This window comes from Papio anubis, chromosome 13 (genome assembly GCF_008728515.1).
Source record: "Papio anubis isolate 15944 chromosome 13, Panubis1.0, whole genome shotgun sequence".
Classification (NCBI taxonomy): domain Eukaryota; kingdom Metazoa; phylum Chordata; class Mammalia; order Primates; family Cercopithecidae; genus Papio; species Papio anubis.
In genome coordinates, this window is record NC_044988.1 from 78,078,980 (window position 1) to 78,085,614 (window position 6,635).

General features: G+C 45.7%; 1 pseudogene; it reads left to right on the forward strand.

Annotated features, from left to right (window-relative positions):
* Positions 1 to 337: 337 nt before the first annotated feature.
* LOC116270054 lies at positions 338 to 600 on the forward strand (annotated as a pseudogene).
* The last annotated feature ends 6,035 nt before the right edge of the window (positions 601 to 6,635 follow it).

Here is a 6,635-nt window from a genome sequence, read left to right on the forward strand (position 1 = left end):
ACCCCTCACTGGCCTGAACTTAGTCACACGGCCACACTTAGCTGCAAGGGAGATTGGTAATGCAGCCTCCAACTGGGCAGCCCTACACCCAGCTACAACTTCATTAATGTTGAAGGAGGGGAATGTTTTCCTAGACAACTATCAGTCTCTGCCATGCTCTTCATCCTGCTTCACGTTCTCCTTCTTGTTCTAGCTGTGAGCCTCTGCCATTCACTAATTTGGGCCTTACCTGGGGGAAGCCTCCTCAGTGCCATCAGACCTCCTGGTGAGGTGCGATTAGCCATTCAAGCTTCTTAACACTGAAAGAAAAGCTGGGCCCCACAGGTGGCACTCCAAGATGGCATCACTTGCACCAGTGAAGGAGAAGAAACTCCTGGATGTCAAACTCGGGGAGCTGCCAAGCTGGATACTGATGTGAGATTTCACCCCTAGTGGCACTGCTGGAGCATTTCAAAGAGGTTACTGCTGGTACTACAACTAGTACATCAACGTGAAGAAAGGGTGTCTCAGGTTTCCATGGTACTGGCAGCTTACCTGCTCTTCAACTACTGCCTTTCCTGCAAGGAGCTCAAGCATAAGCAGCTATGCAAGTACCACTGAAGAGGGGCCTGCGGACGGCAGGCTCTGCCACCCTGACCACGACCTCCTTTGCCCACACCTGTCCTTGAGGAATGTGATCCTTGCTGAATCCTTTTATATCCTAATGGGAATTAACCTCCACATAAAAGATAACTGGTTAAAAAATAAAAGAAAAGCTGGGGCCCAAAGAGGGATCCCTGGGAGCTCGGACCAGGGCCAGAGCTCTTCTCCGAGCACAAATCTGGCTGTTTTCTAAAAAGACAGTTTTGATGTGTGGGGCCTTTTTCCACAATATTGTGAGAGACGCTGGCTGGGCTGTGACTGGAGGTGACTCACACCTGCTCTTTGTGGAGAACATAACACTGTTCCTGCAAAAGGAATGCTCATGCCAGGTCACTGGTGCCCGCAGACAAGTCTGTTCCTCTTTAAGAGATTCTTAAAGGATTAAAAAGCAGGCAGTGCAAAGGCTTTGGATGTGCTGAGTTGCACGTAGCTGAACTGGAGGCTTTAATAATGTGGAGAGAGTGCAAGACCAGAAACTGGAAAATGTTACAGCGGTCTCAGCTCCCCATTTGTCAGCTGTGTCCTTGGGCAAGTCACTTCCCAACCAAGAGCTTCTGTTTTCTCAACTAAAAAATGTTGACTAAATTGGGTTTATTATTAATCTTTGTGCTCCTACAGATTATTTATAAAACTCTCATTCTGTTCCAGTTTCCTACTTGTCCACTGTGATATAAAAAAAAAAAATCCTCTGGCCTTTGCCCCTGGTGCACAGCTCCTAAACCCTTGGAATCTTTGGGGTGATGAGAGTTTCTTTTGTATGCTAATGAAAGACTGCTGGTGGGGGTCCCTAGGTAGCTTCAGGATGGGTGTTGGTTGCCAGAAAGACCAAGGCAGGATCGGAGGTTTGGAAATTCCAGCCTCCCTCTCTACCCTCAGACCTCCAGGGAGAGAAAAGGAGCTAGAGATTGAGCTAATCACCAACAACCATGATTTAATCAATTATGCCTAAGTAACGAGGCATCCATAAAAACCCTGAAGTGATGGGGTTTGGAGCTGGTGTTGGAGACCACACAGAGGCGCTGGAAGGGTGCTACACTCCAATAGGGCAAGGAAGCTCCACACCCCTTCCCCATACCTCACCCTATGCTCTACCTGTCTCCCATTTGGCTGTTCTTGAGTCGTATCCTGTATAAAAAACCAGTATTAGTAAAGCACCTTTCTGATATTATGAGTCATTATAGCAAATTATCAAGCCTGAAGAGGGGGTCACAGGAACCCCCAGTTTATAGGCGATTGGTCAGAAGTGCAGGTGGAAACTTTGGACCTGTAACTAGCATCTGAAGTGGAGTGAGGAGAGCGCAATCACCTGGTGACCATTGAAGAGGCCCCAGAGAAAAAACTCCTTATCTGGGGAATTTAGAAGGAAACGAAGACCACCTGGTGACTATCTAGCAGGCCCTCTGGAGGCAAAACTCCTTATCTGGGGAAATGAGAAGTAATTAGACTTCTCTATTATCTAAAGCAGGCACTGGTACCAGGTCTTCCCGCCCCCCACCCAAAATTTATAAGAAATTAGAATTCCTATACATCTCCGGAACGTTATGCCGAAATTCATTGTGCAACCGTGCTGACATCAGGACGTCTACATTTGTAGACGAAAATGTCTACAAATGTAACCATTTATCATGACCTATGTGGCTAACATGGTCCACATTACCCTTAAGCTTCTGCTTTAAGGTCTATAAATGCTCCTAAGGAAAAAACCCACTGCGGCACACTCAGTCCTCTCACTGAGGCACCAAGTTGCACTCATCTTTTATACATTTTAATTTTTTTCTCTTTATTTTTGAGATAGAGTCTCGCTCTATGGCCCAGGCTGGAGTGCAGTGGCACGATCTCAGCTTACTGCAACTTCTGCCTCCGGGGTTCAAGCAATTCTCATGCCTCTGCCTCCCAAGTAGCTCGGATTACAGGTGCCCACCACCACCCCCGGCTAATTTTTGTATTTTTAGTAGAGTTGGGGTTTCACCATGTTGGCCAGGCTGGCCTCGAACTCCTGACCTCAAGTGATCCACCCACCCTGGCCTCCCAAAGTGCTGGGATTACAGTTGTGAGCCACCACGCCCAGCCTCTGTTGCACTCTTCTGCAGAGTTTTTTCTAACAAACTGTCTTTTTCAAACCTATATTGTTGTAATTCTTCTTACCAACTCGCAAGTCCACCACTTCTCAATGCTGGGGCTCTGACGCCTCGCCCAGCATGGGGGACAGTTTAGTAGGACTGAGCCCTTAACCTGTGGGTTCTGTGCCAACTCTAAGTACTTAATGTTTGGATTGAATTGAATTGCAGGACACCCAGTTGATGTCTACAGAGTTGTTAAATTGATTGGTGTGAAAAATTAGGGGAAATCCCACACATTTGGTGTCAGACATGTTGTGAGTAAAAACGGTTCATGTCCATGGCCTCCTCTTCTCTCTTTTTGGAACAGTACAGCAGTAACTATAGGGAATAGACAGTTTTTCCCTTCTTCTGTCACTCTCTTTCTCCCATGTCCATTACCAGATGTGGAAAATCCTAGGACTCCCAAGTGACTCTCCCTTTGTACTTCCTGGGGACTAGGGTCCTGGGCTAGTACTTTGGGCCAGGCTCAGACAGGTGTCTAAAGGAATTTTAACACAGCATTGACAAATGGTTCCCACAATCTAAGTCTATGGAGAGACTGAAGTAGACATCAGGCACTGAGAGAAATGAAAAATGTGTACAACTGATCATTAGGGAAATGCAAATCAAAACTATAGTGAGATTCCATCTCACACCAGTGAAATTGGCTATTACTAAAAAGTCAAAAAATAACAGATGCTGGTGAGGTTGTGAAGAGAACACTTATACACTGTTAGTGGGAGTGTAAATTAGTTCAACCATTGTGAAAAGTAGTATGGCAATTCCTCAAAGAGCTAAAAACAGAACCACCATTCGGCCTAACAATCCCATTACCAGGTATACACCTAGAGAAATATAAATCATTCTACCATAAAGACACATGCACATGAATGTTTATTGCAGCACTAGTCACAATAGCAAATGCCCTTCAATGACAGACTGGACAAAGAAAATGTGGTACATATACACCACGGAATACTATGCAGCCATAAAAAAGAATGAGATCATGCCTTTTGCAGGCACATGGATGGAGCTGGAGGCCATCATCCTTAGCAAACTACCACAGGAACAGAAAACCAAATACCACATGTTCTCACTTATAAGTGGGAGCTAAATGAGGAGGACTTATGGGCACAAAGAAGGGTACAACAGACACTGGGGTCTACTTGAGGGTGGGAGGAGGGAGAGGAGCAGAAAAAATAACTATTGGGTACTGGGCTTAGTACCTGGGTGACAAAATAATCTGTACAACAAATTACTGTGACACAAGTTTACCTATATAAAAAGCCTGCACTTGTACCCCCAACCTAAAATAAAAGAAAAATGTGTGCAATCGTTGGAGCAATATTTCTTAAGATTCTATGGACACATCCAAAGCGTGAGTGGAGGCATCCTGAGGCATAGAGTCTTGTTTCCAGGGGTGAAAATGACCAAAGTCATAGATGTCCACAAAAGTCATTCCAGGATGATGAAAGAATAAAATGCAAATAGGAGCCACCTTTTACAGGTTCTTACACTAGTTTACCAAAATCTCTAGTTTTTAAGATTTTTGAAAAAAATTTCAGCAGGCACGGTGGCTCATGCCTGTAAATCCCAACACTTTGGGAGACTGAGGTGCGTGGATTGCCTGAGGTCAGGAGTTCAAAATCAGCCCGGCCAACGTGATGAAACCCCATCGCTACTAAAAATGCCAAAATTAGCCAGGCATGGTGGCAGGCACCTGTAAGCCCAGCTACCTGGGAGGCTGAGGCAGGAGAATCGCTCGAACCCAGAAGGTCGAGGTTGCAGTGAGCCAAGATCACACCATCGCACTCCAGCCTGGGCAACAAGAGCAATACCTAGTTTCAAAAACAAAACGAAACAAACAAAAAAAAAAAAAATTCATACTTGGAGAGAAAAACAAAAGTAATAAAAAGGTAGAAAGCAAAAAGTGACTTCTTCCTTCACCCCAGTTCCCTGGTTTCTCGGTTCTCTCTGAGGTCTGCCTTCCAGGTCAGCCCACACCCATCCAAGCATACATGCAGGTCTGTAACTTTGTGGAATTTCATGGTTGCCCTGGGTTTTATGGGATTGCCTTACTGAGTATAAGTTAAATCAAAGAAAATCAGAGTTGCAAGTAGAACACTGGCCAGGTGGTGACCTCAGCATTCTTTTTCATCTCTCATTCAGGCTTTTGGAAATTTCATAATACATGTCCTGCCGGGCGCGGTGGCTCAAGCCTGTAATCCCAGCACTTTGGGAGGCCGAGACGGGCGGATCACGAGGTCAGGAGATCGAGACCATCCTGGCGAACACGGTGAAACCCCGTCTCTACTAAAAAAAAAAATACAAAAAACTAGCCGGGCGAGGCGGCGGGCGCCTGTAGTCCCAGCTACTCGGGAGGCTGAGGCAGGAGAATGGCGGGAACCCGGGAGGCGGAGCTTGCAGTGAGCTGAGATCCGGCCACTGCACTCCAGCCCGGGTGACAGAGCCAGACTCCGTCTCAAAAAAAAAAAAAAAAAAAAAAAAAAAAAAAAAAAATACATGTCCTTGGCTTTCCTCACCTCCAATCTGAAGCCTCCCAGACCTCTACACCTGACTGTGGCCTTTTGTTTAGAGCCTGTATTTAATTCCAGCCACATCTCTTCACATAGACTGGGCACTCAGGTACAAATAGAATTGATCACTTTCTTTGAAACCTACTTCTCTTTGCCTCTTCCCAGACTCCAGCTTTTCCCACTCAACCCCATTGGGAATGTCATTCTTTTTCTCCTCCTTCTGCCTCATGGCTCTGCTCCTCCAGTCAGTCCAGTCCAGCAATAACTTGAATCTCTGGATTTTTTTTTTTTCTTTTTTGAGACAGGGTCTCACTGTGTTGCCCAGGCTGGAGTGCAATGGTGCAACCGCAGGTCGCTGCAACCTCCACCTTCCGGGCTCAAGCTATCTCATGCTTCAGCCTTCTGAGGAGCTAGGATAACAGGCATGCATCACCATGCCTGGCTAATTTTTTTGTATTTTTAGTAGAGAGAGGGTTCTGCTATGTTGGCCAGGTTGGTCTTCAACTCTTGGCCTCAAGTGATCCACCCGCCTCAGCCTCCCTAAATGCTGGGATTACAGGTGTGAGCCACCGTGCCCAGCCCCTCTTTCTCACCTTTTTCCACTGATCTCATTAGTCTTATCATCACCACTCACTCACTCTACCAGGCATTCCCCTAAGTGCCTTATGAATGTAAATTCATTTTATCCTCACAACAACCTGACAAGGTTGGTACTATTATTATACCCATTTTACAGATGAGAAAACTGAGACCAAAATAATAAGATATCCATTCCCTAACTTCCCAGACTCCATTGTGCCTCCTGTACCTAGATCTCCTTCTGTGGCCTCTGCAGCATTAAGACCCAACTCAGCTGTTACTTTCTCCAGGAAATCTTCCCAGATTCCCTATTATCATCGTAATTTCAGGCTTTTAGTCTTTCTTCTCCCATGTAGGGTTGTCAATTAACATACTGCCCCCAAAAGTTGCATGGTTCATATTTACACTGAAAAATTATTTCTTATTTATTGAAATTCCAATGTAACTGGGCATCGTTATCTATATTTGCTAAATCTGACAACCATCCCCACCTAAAACCATAAACAATTTGACAGCAGGGCTTATGCATTTTTACTTTGCACCCGCCCACCCTCAGGAGCTGGCAGTGTGTGGAGCAAGTGGGTACTCATTCTGTTCATTGTACTGAATTGAAGTCAGGTGTTTAAAAGAGGTTTCCGGCTCAGGCAGAGAATTGCTTGAACCTGGGAGGCGGAGGTTGCAGTGAGCCAAGATCGTGCCGCTGCACTCCTGCCTGGGTGGCAGATTGAGACTCCGTCTAAAAAAAAAAAAAAAAAAAAGGTTTCCTTTGTCTGCTTTT